Genomic DNA, 18,869 nt, shown 5'->3' with positions numbered 1-18,869 from the left:
CCGCGTGCTGCAATTACTGAAGCCTGGGCGCCTAGAGCCCGTGGTCTGCAACAAGAGAAGCCACCACAATGAGAAGCCCGTGCGCAGCAATGAAGACCCAATGCAGCCTAAACAAACAAACAAACCAGACTGTTCCCTGTTGGATGGGAGAAGAAAATAGTATATCTGGGCAGCTCCCCGATTCAACCCAGGTTAAGAAATAGGGTTTGAAAAGGCTAGTGGGTTGGACCCAGTGCAGAGGGAGGTGGTAGAATTAGATGTCTCTTTTTGTGAGGCTTTGTTGAGGTTCAGGTTCAAGATCAGAGATTAAGGATGGGGCTGGAGGGATGGGTGCTTCACTAAGGTGGGTGTGTTCCACTGAGACGTAACGGTCTTCAAGAACAGACTCTCCTGGCCTTCATACCTTCATCCTCAGCACGCCAGTTACCCTCTGGGATGGAGCCAGAGGTCCTGACCCATCTCTCCCCACTCTCACCTTCATGTAGCCCCATCCGGAAGCCCATCTCTTTCCCACCCCATTCTTCTTTCCTCCCCATCTAATTCTGTGGCATATTTTCATCCCCTCCCTCCTTGAGCCCCCTCCTCACCTCCATTCTCTGTCCTCTGCCCTACCAGATACCCCAGTTCAGGGTCCAAGAGAAGGACAGCTTTTATGTGGCTTGTAAAAGTCTATTATATCTGTATTCAAAACCTAGCAGCTGAGAAACATTGGTAATAAGCGTGTTATTAAGCATGTAAATACACTTCCACTCCAGGGCCTCCAAGGGGCGGGGGTCGGATTCTCAGCCCGGGTGTCTCCCCTGCATGTAAGTCCTTTCCCACCTGGCCTCCACCCCAGACTTGGACCTTGTGCCCAGGCTCAGGCCTCCTCCTGTCTCCAACCACCATCATCCTGCAGATCTCAGACTCTTGGAGAAAGGGGGCGGGGGAGAGGGCCGAAGAAAAAAAACATTAGGAAAAAACTCCCACCCAGAGAGCATTCTTTCTGCAGCACTCAGGAAAAAGGATGTCTCACAGGGGACGGGAAGGCGAAATTTTTTCACATCCAAATGGATTGCAATTTCCCTCCATTTAGCACCTGAAGGTAATTAGCTCGAAGAGACTGCCGAGTGCGAAACACGTTCACGGAACATTAACTCTCACACATTCTCCAGTTGCAGGGAATTAATAGGAAAGATTAAAGTTTAAAGAGAGCAAAATGCCATTACCTCGCCAGCCACCTCTCTCCACGGCAGTATCCAGCCCCCGAAAACCTTCGGCCAGTGCTGGGGCCGGGGCTCAGGCCTCTGCCGGCAGCCTGGCTGGCTAGGGCGTCTGGGTGTGCCTCGTGAAGAGCGCTAGCAGGTGCTGATGTGCACACGTGTGCAAAACAGGGCAGCTCTGACCCTTCCCAAGGCCGGCTCAGCGCCCCTTCCCACCACCGTGAAGCCTGGGGACGACTGTGTTCTCTTACAGGCTGACAGCTGGCCTTGGTGTGTGTTGAGGCCCTGAGTCGGGATGGGGGTCCTAGGAAGGGTCATTGGCATGGGGTGCCCTGTGCTTTTGGCATAGAGGGTGAGATCTGCCGGCTTGGTTGGCAGTAGAGAGATGGAGGGTGTCCCTCCTGCCTTGCATGTGTCCAGAAGCACTTGTGTGAGGTGATGGAGGGAGTTGCCTCCATTCTTGTGAGGCAGCCAGGACCCACAGATACACGTGTGCACAAACACACAGGTCCCCACTGTCATACACAGATGGCCTTTGTCACTCTGCCTTTCTCAAAGTTTGTATAGGCTTCAAATTCTAAAGCTTTCTATGTTGCTTCAGTATTTTAGGAAAAGATGAGAGACAGAGAGAGGGAGAGAGAGTGAGGGAGAGAGAGTGAGGGAGAGAGAGAGGGGCAGAGGCAGGCAGGAGAGAGAGAGTGCGAGATGAAATTGAGACATGGAAGAATTTATTGCCCAGAAAATTCCATTCTGCTATCTGATTCAAAAAGTCCAGTCCCCCCAGCTTCGGAAAATCTATTTTCCACATTTTAATACCCTGCAGAACAGTCCTCATAACTCATCCGAGTGTGTTAAGCACAGTTTTATTAGATCTGAAACAAATTTTGGTGGGGAGATACTATAGGTCATTAACCATGGAGTAATTTTATCCTTGTTTCCCTAATGATGCCATAATGGCGAGCGAATTTCTTAACTAAAGACCAAAGAACATTTTGAAGGTCAGTTTCATCTGTGAGCTCCTTCAAGCGCTTCTCAGAGAAGATTGGAAAACTCGCCGATTTTTTGAAGAGTCATTAATAATGTGAAAGCTGAAAGCACCCTCCATTTGCGTTCCTGCTTTTTACCTTTTAATTTTATATCGTCCCTGCTCAGAGCCCCGCTCCCACTCCTTCACCCTCCTCCGGACCTCCCGCCCGCCTACCCGCGCCCGCACAGGGAGCAAGACTGCCCGGTCCGGGCTAGCGGGCTGGCTGTGAGAGGCAGACGGGGGCGCAGCAGCTGGAGAGGCCTGAGACACCCCCCTGGCCAGGGCACCCCACTGAGACGGGCGGCCTTTGCTGTATTCCCAGGGTGCCGTGCACTGTGTGAGGCTATTATTATAGGCATGGTGCGTGTGCGCACACGTGTGTGCATGTGTGCAAATGTGAGGCGTAGGGGACTAAGGTCCCCGGATCACGTGCTGGCTGTGCACACACATGCTGGGGACCACTGGGGCCTTAGTAGTCTCTGTAGGCGGCTGCCCCCTGTTGGAGGTAGGCTGGGAAAGGGGACTGAAAGCCAACACTGGGTTCAGTGGCGCCAGTGGTGGGTCAGCTGGGGGAGTTGTGGTCTGTTGACGGGTTGGCGGGGGCAGTCTCCCAACAGAGATGGACACACGAGGAGTGCCTGTGTTTGTACATGAGCCTGTAAGTCCTGAGGGTGGTGAGGTCATCAAGGCAAGAGTCCCGAGGCCCCTCCCACTAGTAAATCTCTAGACACTAGAGACAGCAACCATTGTCTGGGTCAACCCTTCTCACTCCTTGGTCTACTCACCCCCTTCTTCCCCAGGCCTTGGGCCCCTCATTCACCCACTTTACTTGTCTCCTAATCCCCGAAGAGTCCCTGGCTCTTCGGACCCCACGCCCAGTTCCACTATTCCCCCCACCTCCTCACCCAACTGATGGCTGTCATTGCAGGGTGCCCAGCCAGGGGCTGAGGTGGGACAGCACTTCTCTGTGTGAGAGGGTTTGGGGAGGGGGGGGGGGCGGTGTGGTGACACTCCATGCTCCCAGATGTGGTAGCAGCGATAATTCCAATTTTATGCCTTTGTTATGGCTTTAATCACTTTCTTTATGCATTTTGTTCCAACGATCAGGGAGAGACACCTGATAGGCAAAGAGGATACCAGGGGAACCATTTTTATTTGGAATGTGGTGAGAAGTCTAATTAGAATCTGAATTCTGCTGAGCCTTGAAATGGCCAGCACTTTATCCTGATCGCCTTAGATATTGTTTCGAGTCAATCATCTGTCATGGTGCGGCCTGAGAGCCTCTCCCTTCACACCACGCTCCCTCCCACTGCAGGCCCAGCCAGGGCACACTGGGGGGAGGCGAGGCTGGGGCCCCCCCTCTCACAGGGGCAGGTGCCTCCTCCTGGGGGTGGGGAAGGGGGCTATTTTCTATGGCTCCTCCTCCCCCGGTGAGGTCTGTCTTTGCTGGGATGCTGAGTTTGAGCTCATAGGAAGAAGGGGGGTTTGCAGGATGAGGGTGTTGAGGGCCTATATCAGAAGTAGGAAATACTAGGGTGAGGCCAGGCTAGTCTGGGGTATCTCCTAAGTGCTCCCACCTCTCCATCAATGGTCCACGGGGACTCTCATCTCTTCACTGTCCCCTGGACATGCTGTATCTCTCCCACCTGCTACCCGTACCTCGGATTCACCACTCCCACTGCAGCATTTGCCACACGCTCAGCTCCATTTCTCTGATTTTCCTTACTCCAGTCCCGCACATGGAATGCTGCTCCTGTTTGTCCTTCCTGCTTAGAACTTACGCCATCTGTCAAGTCCCCAGACTGGTTTTTGCCTCCTCCAGAAAGCCTTCCTTGACTACCTGACCCACAGTGACTGAGCTCCCTGAGAGGTGGACAGTTACCGCATGAGCCCCCATCCTGTGATGGCCTTGCAAACTGCAGACGCTCGCTCCGACTGGATCTCCAGTCCATTTATCTTTCTCCTGCCTTTAAATGGCTCCCTATCTCTTTTTAACTGTTTTTGTGTGTGGGGTGTGTGTGTGTGTGTGTGTCCTAAATCCACTCAGCCCCTCTTTGAACATGGCAAAATGTAAAGTAGAAATAAATATTGCCCTGGATGGCACCTTCATCTCCTGAACCGCACTGTGAGCTCCCCAAACTCTGACCATTTCTTCCCTGTCTCCTGCTTTTTCCACTAACTTTGAATACACAGGACCAGGCACACAGGGGGGAGCTGTACATAGCCTTCAAAAGTCACAGATTCACTGAGGCTTTCTGCCTGCTGCTCCTGCTCGCCTTTCTCCCCCCAGTACCTACCTACCTACATACTTACTGTGTGGTAGATGTAGGCATTGCTGGGGGGTGATTAATATCCAAAGTAAGTGCTGTTTCTGACAGCAAGGAGGAGAAGCTGCCCTATGAATATGTCTCCGTGGGATGTGGCCTGGATGGCTGGTGACCCCTTGGAGGGTCAGGGATCCACATATGGTCATTGTGAGTCCTTTTTAGATGGCTGGGGTACTCAATGCTCCCTCCGGCCAGTTAGTGTGCCCCATATGGCAGTGTCCTCACTGATGGGCAGCATCGCTATGAGCCTCCTCGATGGTCACTGCCCTCTAGAGATTGTCCTTGTGGTGAGGGTGCCTTATGGATGGTCCAAGGGGCAGTGTGGCCAGACCCCCTATGGAGAGATACAGACTCAGGGGTCCCTGAATACCCTTCTAAACCTGCTCACCCCTCGTCTCTATCTGGACCTAACTTTGCATGCAACCCTGACTCGTTTTGTTCCTGGATGGTCTCTCTCTGCTTGCACCTCAGTTCTCCCTGGTCCCTGAGCTCTTGATGAGGACTGGAGATGGCGCCAACCACAGTCTAGCAAGTCAAGGGGCCTGTGGCCAGGAACTGAGGGTGGTTCTCTGGAGTGTGTTGCCGGAACTCTAGTCCTTTCTCCCTCCCAGCAGCCTGCATCTAGAAGGCATAGCTATTGGCACCACACTGATGAATGGAGAGTGAAGAGATGCAGGGAGAGGGGGAGGGGGGAGGGGATCCAGAATTGGGAGGTTCTTATTTATAGGGGAAGGCAGGACTTTGGAGCAAGCTTCCTAGGGGGAAATTGCAATCTGCCATTGACATCGAGGTATATATTAATATATCAGATGGTGTGTGTGCACGCGTGTGTGTTGTGTCTGATGGAGGTTCAGTAGGTGAGGGACTGGTTGGGGGGACCCCCATAGGGAAGAAGCAGGGCGCTGGTGCACTCGGTCTGCCGATGCAGAAGGGTGGGAGTGTGAGGGTGACTCATTCTCCGGCTGCCCTTTCCCCATCACACTCGGGGGGAGTTGGAGCTCCCGGTCCAGGGAGCACATGTGCTGGGGGGCGGGGTGGAAGGTGAGAGGACAGAGGTATCAAAGCTGGCAAAGGCCTGGCCTCTTCCTATCTCAGACTCCCTCAAGGCACTGCCCTCTCTCTATATCCAGAGCCAGGCTGCAATGGGGTAGATGAAAAGGAGAAACTGTTGGATGAAAAGAAATTCAAAAAAAAAAAAAAAAAAAAGTAAGTGAAATATTCAAACTGGGAAGTGATATTATAGAAACTGCAGCCCACGGCTCAGTGCATTCAAATTTATTCAAACTCGGCGCCTGACAGTGATGGATGTGGCAGCTTTTCCCACAATATGGAGAAGGCGCAGGGGCATTTAGGACTGCAGGTCCCCTCCGGGAGGGTGGGGGTCCACACCACCTCCCATGCCTTGCTCTTCCTAAATGGAAAGCAAGGTTCTGGGTCCTGCCCCTCTGCTTTACCAAGCCCCAGCCGCTTCCTGTACCCCACACTCCTGGGGCTCCTGGGGGACCTAGGCATCACCAGCTCAAGTGCTTGGGGTATGGCCCAGGACAGAGGTAGCAGGCCATGGACCAGGGCCATCTCCAATGGCAAGGAAGAGGGAGGCCAAGCCTGTCCAGGGGACGACTGGACAAGGGGGTCACCTATATCAGAGAGAAGAGCACAGTGGTGTAGGTTTGCAGCCAAATAAATAGCATGAACCCAGCAACCCCCGAGTGTGCTGAGACCTGAGGGTTTCGGGGATCCTGAGTCAGGGAGCAATCCAAGCCCCACTTTCCTCTCCAGGCCAGATTGGCAGTTGCTCCACACAGGATAAAAGACAGCCTCTGGGGAAACCTCAAGTCTGGGGGCTTGGTCTGCCCAGTGGATAGGTGATAAAGTGTCCCTGAATGCCATGCCATGGAGTATCCCCTGCACCCAGGAACATCCTCCAGCCTCCACTCCGCCAACGCTTCTCCCCACAAGGTTGCCCATGGCCTCTTGTCCAATGTCCTGACCAACAGACCCCACTGCTGATTCCCAGGCCCCGCCCCATGAGAACCCCTGGAATACTGCTCACTCTGGGAAACTCGCTCATCTCTCTGCCCCCTTGCCCATCGCATTCTCCTGCTTCTCCCATGTCTCTAACATACCTTCTCTGTCTCTTTTACTTTCTGCATTCTCCCCCAAATATGGCTATAGTGTAAAACTCAAATTCCAGCCCTCCACTCCCTCCTATGCTGTCTCAGGAGATCTCATCCATCCCCTGCCAGTGATGGAAACATTGACCTCTAATTCCAATCTTCTCTTGAGATCCAAGCCCACAATCCAGGCAGTGTGGGGCTAATATGTTGAAAAGCATATGTCTCTCCTAAAACTCATACATCTCTCCTAAAGTCAACAACTTGTGACTCCCTTTTTTTGTTAGGAGTCACACACACACCCCATTGACCCTCACAGGAACCTTGGAGCCTCTAGCTCCTCCCCCATCCTCATCTCTTATCTTCAATCAGGTTACAAATTCAGAGATACTTCCTGATATCTTTTTCACCCACAGTGGCTCACCATCACCACTGGCCCCAGGAAGACCCTTATCACAGCTCTCCTGGATCTCTTCAATTCAACCAATAAACTGTTATGGAGCACCTACCATGCACCAGGTGAGGCATCTTCCTCCGAATGGGGCTGTCTGCCTTTAAGTTCTGCATCTCATTGTTCTACACACTACTGCCAGATTAACTTTTCTAAAGCCCGGCTCTGATCCTGTCACTCCCCTGCTCAAGAACCTTCAATGGCTCCCCACTGCCTACTAAATAAAGTACAAACTCCTTACTCTGATGTTCACGGCCCTTTGTGATCTGGCCCCTACCTACTCCTTCTCCAAACCTTCCCATTACTTTCCTTCACACTCCTATTTGGACTCTGAATGGTTCCCCTGCACATTCCCCACCTAGTGATTTCCCACCTCTGTGCACTGGTTCATGCTCTTCCTCTGCCTGTGATACTCTCCTTCTGGAATGGCATCACCCTCCAACACCCCAACTCATCTCTGCCCGTCAATATTCTAATCCTTTGCAAGACTGGATTCAAGTAAATCTATTTGGAATTGTCCCTGTAAAATGCTTAGCAAGGTGCCTGCTAGCTGTTATTATTGCTCTTATTACTTTTTTAAATGATTATTCCCCATGATGACCAGAAGTGCTTTCTCTTCCCTGTGAACCTTCTAGTTCTCTCTATGGCTATCTTGGCTCCTAACATAGCTTTCCTGATACTATTATTACTAGTATGTCTGCCCAACAGCTCTCCTGGACTATAAACTTCTTGAGAGCCAGGACTAAGTAACATTCATATGTGTCCTCCTCACCTCTAGGTGAGGGGACTCAGTCAACACTTGTTGAATAAACGAATGAATGAGTGAACAAATGAACCAATACAGCAAAACTAGCTAGGATGTGGCTGTGTGACACAGACTTGGCTCTTCTGAGCCTCCTGTTCTGGATGGTGACCACCTAAGAGTTCCCGGTCATTACTCCCAACCCTTCTGACATGTGTCCAGGTGAGCTGGGACATGCGTGTGCAGGCTGTATGACAGGTGTGTCATTGCTCCAGAGCAAGAGGGGAGTGTGGCAGAGTTCAGCCTTCCCAACTCATCAATCAAAGGGCACTTACTGACAGCTCCTGAGAGCTGGGCTCTGGGCTCTGCTGGGTTTGGGGGGGTGAGTGGGGGGTGAGAGCTACCCTCTGGGGGTTCACAGTCCACTTGCTCCTTCACTCCTCCTGTGACTCTCATGCCACAGGAACTCAAAGGGCTCCGTCAGTGGCTGCGGACAGGGATGGGCACACTGATGTGTGGGGCGAGCCCTTTTCTCCAAGTGACCCTGAAATGCTACATAATCCAGAAATGGCTCTTTTTTCTTTTTTTAAAAAAATTCATTTATTTAATTTTTGGCTGCATTGGGTCTTCACGGCTACACACGGGTTTTCTCTAGTTGCAGTGAGCGGGGACTACTCTTTGTTGTGGTGCGCGGGCTTCTCATTGCGGTGGCTTCTCTGGTTGTGGAGCACAGGCTCTAGGCGCGTGGGCTTCAGTAGTTGTGGCACACGGGCTTCAGCAGTTGTGGCTCGCAGGCTCTAGAGCGCAGGCTCAGTAGTTGTGGCGCACAGGCTGTGTTGCTCCGCAGCATGTGGGATCTGCCCAGACAGGGCTCAAACCCGTGTCGCCTTCATTGGCAGGCGGATTCTTAACCATTGCGCCACCAGGGAAGCCCCAGAAATGGTTCTTCTATCCTTTTGGTTTAAATCTTACTGCCCTATCCAGACTGGAGCTCCCCTGGGAGGTCTGTTGCCTTCTGCAGAATTCTCCACTACAGAGCCCAGAACCCCACAGATTAAAGCTGCTGAATAGATGGGTGGGTGGATGTCGCGGATAGTCAACGAAATAAATGAGAAAATGAGCAACTAACTAGACACGTGGCTGAACAAAGTACGGGGCAGATGGACACGCTCTCAGCATTTACTGAGCACCTACTAAGTACCAGGCACTGTGTGAAATCCTTCACCTGCACTTACTCATTCAGTCTTCCCGTGGGCCCTAGGAGTAGGAGCTATTATGATTCCGTTGAGGAAGAGGAAACTGGGGCTCAGGGCTTGAAATAACTTGTGTGAGATCACCCAGCTTATCAGTGACAGAACCGTGCTTCCCTGCGCTGAAATCTTCACCTCCTTGAGTGACCTCCCTACCAGGGTCATCGACTCCTTCTCCATCCCTCCAGCCCTTTGGGGCGCGGGGTAGATTAAGCCGACTCCGACTCCGGGGCAAGACGTTCACAGATGGGTGGGGAGTATTGTAAAGTCCCTGTCCCATCTCAGGCACTGGTAGGGGACCTCTGGGCTCTGGGTTTTCACTCCTTTTTTGGATCCCCCTTGTGGACAAGGCTAAGTTCAGAAGAGGCACAGCTGAGGAGCCTCTGTTTCCCAAAAGGGGGTCTTCCCAGCCCTCCCTTCACCCCTCCTTCGTTTGAGAAGGGAGTGACAGCCTCTCCAGAAGGGTCCCCGTGCTGGGGGGCGCCTACCCCGCCGGCCCGCGCCCCTCCCGGCCAGATACAAACAAGCGCGCTAAACTCCGGGAGATTTACAGCGGGCGGCTGGGCGACGCGGGCCCCCGGCCGCCGGTGAGATATCTCCAAACAGCGCACTAACCACTTTCCATTTTATACCTCACCAGCTTTATAGCATCTTAAGGATTTCTGTGCACGGCTGGCTTCCCGCCCAGGGAAAAAACCCAGCCTTGTAAATAAATACTAAATATATATGAACAGAGACGACAGCGAGAGAAGCGGAGGAGGGGAAGGGGTGGGGGTGGGGGAAGCAGCCCAGGGGCCAGCCACCGAGGGGAAGGAGGGGGGCAGGGAAATATTGGGGTGTCCGAGACAAAGACAAAGTGAAGCCACTTCCAACCCTGTTTCCCCTTCTCCCCATAATTTCTGAAGGGACTGGGACCCAGGGAGGGGCTACCCCTACTGTGTGTGTGTGTGTGTGTGTGTGTGTGTGTGTGTGTGTGTGTGTGTGACGATTTGTATGTAGTGTGTGTGTGTGACAGCAGTATGTCATGATGTGCTCCAAGGGAAGAATTTGTGTGTGTGCACACGTATGTGTGTGCATGTGTGTGTTTCGGGTATGTGGAGTGGGGAGGACTGTGCCAGGCGAGTACTGGGGCCTTGGTGGGCGAGTGGGTGGAATGTCTGTGGTGTGGGCAGGGTGGGGGGCGGGTTAGGACACCTTGGGTGGTGAGGAGGCAGGTGAGTTCTGAGAACGTACGCAGCTTTGGGGCTCAGTTGTGGAGGGCTGAGCGAGGCATATGTGATCAGATGCATCTGGGTATCTTGGGGTGGGTGAGAGTCTCAGGGAGGAGAGTAATGGGCTCAGATAAGGCAGGACAGGCCTTCAAAGGAGTATGTGTTGGACCAGAAAGCAAGTGTCCATTTGTATGCTGGGGCCTGTGATGGGTGATCACCCCACCTCCTCCCTATCCCCCCTCCCTGAGTCTTTCTAGAGGTCTGGGACCTTCTCTGCAATGGCCACTAGGGAGAGGGTCCCCTGTGCCGACTGGAGCCCCCATGCTACCCCAGTCCCCCACTCTCTGGTCTCTGGACAGGAGCCAGAGTCGAATTGGGGGGCAGGAGGAACCTTCCTCTCCCCTCTGAGGGGACCCAGCCATCCCTTCTCCTTCCCCCATTGTCTTCGATATTAAGTATTCAAACCTCATTTACATCCTTATTTTTCAATTTGCTGCCACAGTAGTTTAATTTATTCGATATAATTTCTTTTTCTGAGGGGACATTAATCATTGCCCTGTGCTTTTGGGTGCCTGTGGGATCTCCGCGTGTGTATATATGTGCGCATATGCATCTGTGTGAGTTGTGGGGGGGTCGCTGCGTGTGTCTGTGAGTGTGCGTCTGCATCTGTGTGTGTCTGTGCCCATGCAAACTTGTGTCTGTGTGTAAGTGAGATGCGAGTTTGTCCCGTATGTGAGTACGTGTGTGTGTATGATATTGTGGGTCTTTGTGAGAGGGTTTTATGAGTGAGAGAGTTGGGGTGGTGAGTGTGTGTGTGAGGCATCGGGTCCTCTTCTTCAGAACCCGCCTGGCCCTTCCCAGGATGTCAGCAAGGAGGGGACATGGGCAAAGTAATCGGGAGACAGGAGACCCAGGTCACGCCAGCTCTGGGCTTCCTGGAGCTGAAAAGCTGGGTTCAAGGACTGTCCCCATCCTGGGACACCCTCAAGGGGGGGGGGTGTCCTTCCAGTCCCCTCTGCCAGTTCTCCTTTCCTGAGAGTGTGTGCTGGACAGTGGTAGGTGTAATGTTCTAGAATCCATGGTCTCTCAAGAAAGAGAGAGGCTGTGAGGGGGTGGGGGGAGACAGACACAGAACAGAGCAAGGCCGGCCGTGGCAGGGGAGGAAAGAAAGAGGGGCAAGAGACCTGGAGGATGATGGAGAGAGGAGCGGGAGAGAGGGAGAAGTGAGCAAGCCGGCAGCGTCTCAGCCCATAAAGTCCCTGGAATGGGAGGAAGAGGCGAGAGAGACTGCATCAGCTCAGGCCCAGTCATGGCTCAGTGCAGAGTTGGGCGGGGAGGTGTGCACAGGGTTAGGGCTGGTTTTCTTCCAGGAGCTGAGATTAGTGAAGTCACTTGGGGGAGGCTTGTTTGGAGAAAAGAGACAAGAGGAAGGGGTAAGTGGGAGGGAAGAAGAGAGAAAACCCCTCCTGGGAGTAGAATTCAGGGGAATGACTCCAAGGAATATTTCTGGGGATATTCAAGGGATTAGAGGCAGGAAGCTCTCCAATGCTGGCTTCCCTCCCCACTCTCAGCACATCTAGGCAAGTCCATGGCTTCCTGAGACCCTCTTTTGGTCTCTAGCCCCAGAAGCCCTCAGTTTTCCTTCTCTGGCACATTCTTGGAGTCTCCTTTTTCCCCACAGGTGGGGCCGGTGGAGGGGGGAATGGGCCAGGAATTGATGGAGAAGCACACTGTATGCTGGGCACTGTGCTGGGATTGCACCTGTGATTCCCACTTATTCTTCCTAACAACTCCTCGAGGTATAGGGCTCTGTCTCCCCACTTCAGAGTGGAGGAAGGGAGAGGTCAGGGCTTGCCCAAAGTCAAGCGGAAGTGCAGAGCCAGGATTTAGGTCACATCTGCCTGATGTGTGTGTATGTATGTGCACATATGCATCTGCCTGAGGCCATGTGCTGAGGTTTCCCCACTCCCCTCTGTTGCCTTCTAGGGTCATACCTACCCCACCCCTCCTGTCTTTGCCCTCACACAAGTACGATATACACTCACACAGAGCAAGATCTGGGACCCAAGGCTCAAGTCGGAGGGCCTTTTGGGGCAGGAGTCAAGTGGCTGGGGGAGATGGGCTGCAGCTGTTCTCTTCTCCCAGCTTCCCCCACTGTGAGGACACTGAGGCCCAGGACCTGGGCACTCCCAGGGCTCCTTTGGACCCTTTCTTCCTTCTCACCCAGGACTCAGAGGCCAGTTAAAAACCCCTTCGGGGACTTCCATGATGGTGCAGTGGTTGAGAGTCTGCCTGCCGATGCAGGGGACACGGGTTCGTGCCCCAGTCCGGAAAGATCCCGCATGCTGCGAAGCGGCTGGGCCCGTGAGCCATGGCCACTGAGCCTGCGCATCCGGAGCCTGTGCTCCGCAACGGGAGAGGACACAGCAGTGAGAGGCCCCCGCCAAAAAAAAAAAAGCCCTTCTGGAAGATAGAGGCCAAACCCATTCAGGCTCAGGGACTGGCTGGGTCTGCCCTGGAGCATGGTTTCTGTTCCTAGGACCTGGATCAGTTTTTTTTTTTTTTTTTTTTTTTTTTTTTGTGGTAGGCGGGCCTCTCACTGTTGTGGCCTTCCCCTTTGCGGAGCACAGGCTCCGGACGCGCAGGCTTAGCAGCCATGGATCACGGACCTAGCCGCTCCGTGGCACGTGGGATCCTCCCGGACCGGGGCACGAACCTGCGTCCCCTGCATCGGCAGGCGGACTCTCAACCACTGCGCCACCAGGGAAGCCCTGGATCAGTTTTAAGCCCAGTTTCAAACAGCTATTACTTGCCCATTTTGGCCTCATCCATCCAAATAGTGGCTTCAGGCCTACGGTTTAGGGGGAGGAGCTTCTTTCTCTAAAATTTTGAAAATGAAAATCTGAAAAATGGCTGGAAATTGGAACTCATGGGACCTCAGCATCTGAGCCTCCAAACACCTGACTCTCTTGAGGTCAACAGATTTAAATATTCTAATACCAAATACCGGTGAATGTGAAGGTCCCCCAACATCCAAGCATTTGCGTGCATAGGTCACCGAGCTCCTGGGGGCCGATGATTGAGCATGTAGGGTTGGAAATCTGAGATGGAGGGGAGTCCTCGCCATTCTAGCATCATCTCTTCAGGCCCCCCTCTGTCTTCCGTGCGCCCTCCTGAGTGTCTTCAGTTCTCCCGACCTAGAGAGGTCACTCTTTGCTCCTCACCCTGCAGGAATCTGGCTCAGTCCTCACACCCGGGCTCCCGGCACGGATGTGTCACACAGAAACCATCGCCCACTCGGGTCAGATGATAACTGGGTGATCGCCACAGGGTGTCTCTGGGCATGCCGGGACAGGGCAAGGGGACAGGCCTGGGGCCGAGGAGAAGGTAGCGCATTCATTTGAATAATGGGCAAAATCAAATTAATTCTACATTAAATAGTTGTGAATAAAGGGTTGAAGTCAGCAGTTTCAAACTTGTTTTCCTTAATTACTTTCTGTGTTTAATGTCATTAAGAAGATTAAAAATTCATTAACAAGAGTACTAAAGTGGCAAATCAGGAAAGCGATCACTCCAGGTTAGAAACTCCGCTGAGGCCGCACAGTGAGTCTTCTGCAGGGGGGCATGGGCTGGAGTTTGGGGCCCATGAGGGCTGGAGACAGGCACACATTCACACACTGGTACACAGCGACGACATCAACACACATCCATAATAACGGTGGGCGCGCGTGCACGCACACACACACACACACACACACACTCAGACACTTTCCACTCATCTACACCTAGGATTTCTGTGATCATGGAAAAGTCGTGTATTAGGGTCTACAGCTAATCAGCCCCCTAACCTCATAAACCCCTCTCCTAAGAGGGAAAATTAAAGATCAAACTTCAGTGACAGGCAGTACATGGCCATAGAAATCAGTGTCAGCTGTGTCTGAGTTCACTTTCTTGTCTCCTAGGCATCCCTCTGTCTCTCCTTGTCTCCATTCTCCTCCCCTCCCACACTAAAGGGCTCTCTCAGGGCAAACCCGATCAGTTTCCTGGGAGGAGCTGCTGTCTTTGAGGCTTAATTATCCTGGAAAAGGATCCCTTTTGTCTCCTTAGCTTGTAGAAGGGGGTGGGGGTGGTGGCTGGAGGGTGGGGAGGGGTCAGTTTTCCTCTAGGGTGAGGGAGCAGGGAAACAAAGGGTAACCTAGTCAATGGGGTAAGGCAGAAACAGCTGGGGAAATGGGACCCAAGTGTCCTGGTGTTTAGACCAGATCCTGACCCCAACTCCCCATCTCTAACACTTCACCCTCTCGTTCTGCCTTTTTTCTCCATCTTGTTGGCTGACCTCCTTCCTCCCAAATTTCAGACTTAACCTCCTTTCACCATGAAAGGCCCTCCCTGTGGCTCTCTCAATCTCTCCAATTGCATTTCTATCTTATTCTCCAGGCCCTGAACTCAGGGCACCTGTGCCTTTGTGGCTAAGTGTCTGGGTAGCCGTGTCGGTGATTGTGTCTGTGTGTGCGTGCGTGTGCACGTGCACATGCGTGTGTGAGTGTATGTATCTAAGTTGCTGTGTGTGTCTGGCTGTGTGAGAAAAACATAATCTCAGCTGGAAAATGCCATGTTAATCATGAACAAATGCAACAAGATAAGCCTTCGAGATTCCATTAGAATGAAACCTCTCATTTTATAGACGGGAAAATCAAACTCTAAGACAATGAAGTGCCACTCCTAGGAATAAACTCAAGAGAGATGAAAACATAGGTCCACACAAAAACTTATACAAGAATGTTCATAATAGTATTATTCATAACAGCCAAAAAGTAGATACGATCCAAATTACCAACTGATGAATGCATAAATAAATGTGGTAGTACATCCATACAATGGAATATTTGTCCATAAAAAGAAATGAAGTACGGATTCATGCCACGACATGAATGAATACTGAAAACGTTATGTTAAGTGAAAGAAGCCAGTCCCCAAAAGCCATGCGTTGTATGATTCCCTTTATAGGAAATGTCCAGAATAAGCAAATATACACAGAAAGAAAGTAGATTAGGGGTTGTTTGGAGCTGGGGGGTGGGGAAGGGGTGTTGGGGGAGGAGAAGGTGTGGGGGGAAAAGAGGACTGACTGCTAGTGGGTATAGGGTTTGGGGGGTATAATTCAAATGTTCTAAAACATCTTATGATGATAGTTGCACAACCCTGTGACTATACTAAAAACCATGACTTATACAATTTAAATAGATGAATTATATCTCGATAAAGCTCTTATTTTTTAAAAAAAGATGAAAAAAATATTTTTTAATGAAAAAAAGATGATATATCTTGCTCAAGGTCTCCCAACAAGTGAGAGGTGGTGCTGGTACTAGAACTTGGTTCCTTGACTCTAAGCTCAATGCTCCTCCCACAAGCCCTACAAGGCCTCAAAATTCTTACTATGGAGACCTGAAGGCCAAGTCCTACCTGCGTCAGGGGGTCCACATAGCATCCTGGCTTTTCTGTAGGGTTGTCCAGTTCCTGTCTGGGATGGTGTGTCTTGTTATATGTATGCATGCATAGATGTGGTCTCCCAGCTTTGGGTGTCTTGGCAAGCGTGGCTCCGCACATCTGTATCTAGGCCCAGGGACCTCTCCATCGTGAGTGTTCTCTGTGCCCACGCACCTCTGCTCGCAGTCTGGTCTCTGAGTTCATCCACATCTGTAGGTATATCTGGATGTGCCCATGTCTCTGAGTGTCAGCACATATGTCTGGGTCCAGGAGGCCATGGGACTTCATGGGAGTCAGTGTTCATATGTTTCTGCCTGTATAGTGTGCCTAGGGTGTCCATGGGTTTCTTAATGTGTCAGCTTATAAGTCTGGGTTCCTGCGCCTTCACCTTTGGGTCTCTGCACTTGCCAGTCTGCATGTTGGTATTTCACTGTCCACAGGGGTCCATCTTGGGAGCCTGCATTCATGTAGCAGGGGCCTGTGGGCCTGTCCATCTGAGTCTGTGTGTCTGAACCCCTCCTCCAGGCACCAGCCCCAGAAGGCACCTGCCTCCCCACCCCGGCCTCTGACAGCCACGGAGAGAGTGTCACAGTAAATTCATGGCCGCCCGGCTGGGAAACAGGCGGCTGCAATGAAAAGGAAGCGTGGATTTGCATATTGAATTAAAATTAAGAGCTAATTATGCAAATAAATTATGACATTTGGCAGGAGAATTTGCTTCAAGATCATTTATTACGTTCTTTTTATAACAGTGTGAGCATTTAACGGTCAAAGACAATATTTTAAGGGGAAATTAACGCAAGATTATTAACCTAAAAACAATTCCACGTTAATGAGATGGTGAACTGGTCCCCCACACACCTGGGCAGGTCTATGCCTAGGCTGGGAAGGCCTTTTTCGCCTCCTCTCCCTCCTTCCCCCAGTCTGCAGCGGGGACAGACTGGGAGGGCACCTGGGAAGGGAGAGGGAGCCTTGGGGTTTGCAGTCCTTCGATGGGGAGGTCTGCTGAGCTGACGCTCCCACCTGAGACCAGAGCCCTGGGCTGAGTTTAGGAGGCCACACAGAGGATGAGCTAAACTCCACTTCCGGAGACCCCTAGTCTGATGATGAAAAACATAGTCCTGGCCTTGGGCAGCCTTGTTTTAAAGAGGAAGAGAGACCCCACCCTCCTAAGAAATGACTCTGTAAATACCAGTTGGGATGGGACCTGGAAAATAGAGTTTAAACAGCCTGGTTGCGCCCCGCCTCTGATAACTTCCATCCCCTCCTTCTTCCTGGTTGTGGAACCTCAGATTCCCTGGTGCCCCTGGGCCCTGGATCCTCCAGAACTGAGCTCTACACCCTTCTGGGTGCCACTGTCTCTCAAGTTTCCCCATGACCTTAATCTGTCAGCTTAGTTTTCCTTGGGGGGGGATGGCAAGGAAAAAGAGGCTCTAATCTGGGTTTCTCTGGGATCCTCCAACCCATCCTACATCAAATGGGGAGTGAACCCCAAAGGAAGCAGTGGGTAGTGTCCTCTATGGGCCCCACTTTTCTCTGTCTGTGTGAAGGGGGATGGCATCTGCTCAATCTGATTCCTGTGCTAGCTCTGTGGTGTGCAGCCTTTTAGGGCTGACCTTTGTCGGCAGGGTGGGCCTGTGAAAGGAGCCCAGGGACACCCCCACGGGTTACTCGGCTGGGTGAAAGCCTTGGGTTTCCGGAAGGTCCCTGTTCTGATGCAAAGCTGCTCTCTGGGAAGTGAGATACTGTTAGCTGTCATTGCTCGATGCCAGCATTTGGTCCCTCCTGGAGTGGCCACCAGGAGGGACAGCCGTCCCTCATATTAGGCTACACCTCCAGACCCAGCATTGCATTTGAGTTGTGTGGAACTCCATGAGGCAGGGTCAGGTATCACTGGGACCAAGCGAGGTGACAGAAAAGACTATGACTTTGGACTTAGGAGACCCTTAGCTAGGCTCAGGAGTTCTGAGGTCACATCCTCTCTCTGCCATTTACTGGCAAGTTGCTATCCCCCTGGATGTCTGCCCTCTAGATCCTTTGCCACCCTCCTCCACCCTGCTCTGTGCCCGGGAGCCTGGCCTGCACAGTCTGCATCCACTGGCCCCCTTGGGTTGACTAGAAGGAGAGGAGAGGGAAGTTGGGGTATTTCCTTCCTTGGCTCCCTCACACCCAGGTTGCTGTGGGTTGGCTGCATCTCCCCACCTGAGGCCATAGCTCTCCCCACCTATCCACTCAGCTCTCTCTCCTGATTCTGGTCACATTTCTCCATCTCTGTCTTTGTTCCTTTTAGACCTGGGTTAGTCATGGCTTCCCACTGTTACCAGCCCCAGGATACTGCACCATTACCTGTACTTTTCCCAATCCCTGTCCATACCTTTGTAAATAGTTGTTTTATGAAACTCTTCTCAAATGACCCAATAGGGTATGTCATAAGTTTCCTGTCACAACTCTGGCTGGTGCATTCCCAGAGCACCTCATTTCCCTCACTGTAAAAAAAAGGGATGATAATATACAGCTAAGTTATTAGTACACATCCAGTGAGATCATGTGTATTAAGGTGCTTTGTAACTTATAGACCACAAATCCAAATGTTTGTTTCCAAGTAGAAACTAGACCAGAAATTGGGTAGATGTCAAAATCACCTCTGCTATGAAGATTCTGTGTGACCTTAGATAACTCACTTGCCTTCTCTGAGCCTGGTTTCTCTTTGATACCATGCAAAGGCTAAACTCCTATCTTTAACGTCCAGTTGTAGAAACTTGTGATTCTATGTTCATCTTGCTGTTGAGGACAGACAGGTCAAGTGACTTGCCCAAGGTCACACAGCAGGTTCGTGGCCACCTGCCTGAGAGTCTGTCTGGAGCATAGGAGCCTGGGTGGGTCTCCACTGTTGGACCTGGGATACCTGGTGGAGCAGACAGGCCTGGCCAGAGGTGCCTGGGGCTAGGGGTCTGCCCCCCAGGTCCAAGTGGCTCGCTCTGCCTCCCCGACAGGGTGAACCATCCCCAGGAGAGAAAGGGTGGGATTATTAATAGCAATGCTAATAAGAGAAAGAAAACAA

At 52.0% G+C, this 18,869-nt stretch overlaps 1 long non-coding RNA gene across 1 annotated transcript in view; it reads left to right on the top strand.

Moving 5' to 3' along the window:
* Positions 1-18,869, top strand: part of LOC136793516 (uncharacterized) — a 47,268-nt gene that overhangs the window by 9,959 nt on the left and 18,440 nt on the right. The window contains exon 2 of the long non-coding RNA XR_010838849.1: positions 7,087-7,189. This is a non-coding gene — a long non-coding RNA (uncharacterized lncRNA). The remainder of the gene's footprint in view (positions 1-7,086; positions 7,190-18,869) is intronic.

This window comes from Kogia breviceps, chromosome 2, assembly GCF_026419965.1.
Source record: "Kogia breviceps isolate mKogBre1 chromosome 2, mKogBre1 haplotype 1, whole genome shotgun sequence".
NCBI lineage: Eukaryota > Metazoa > Chordata > Mammalia > Artiodactyla > Physeteridae > Kogia > Kogia breviceps.
The sequence above is the reverse complement of the archived record's forward strand: the minus strand, read 5'-3'. Positions and strand labels throughout refer to the sequence as shown.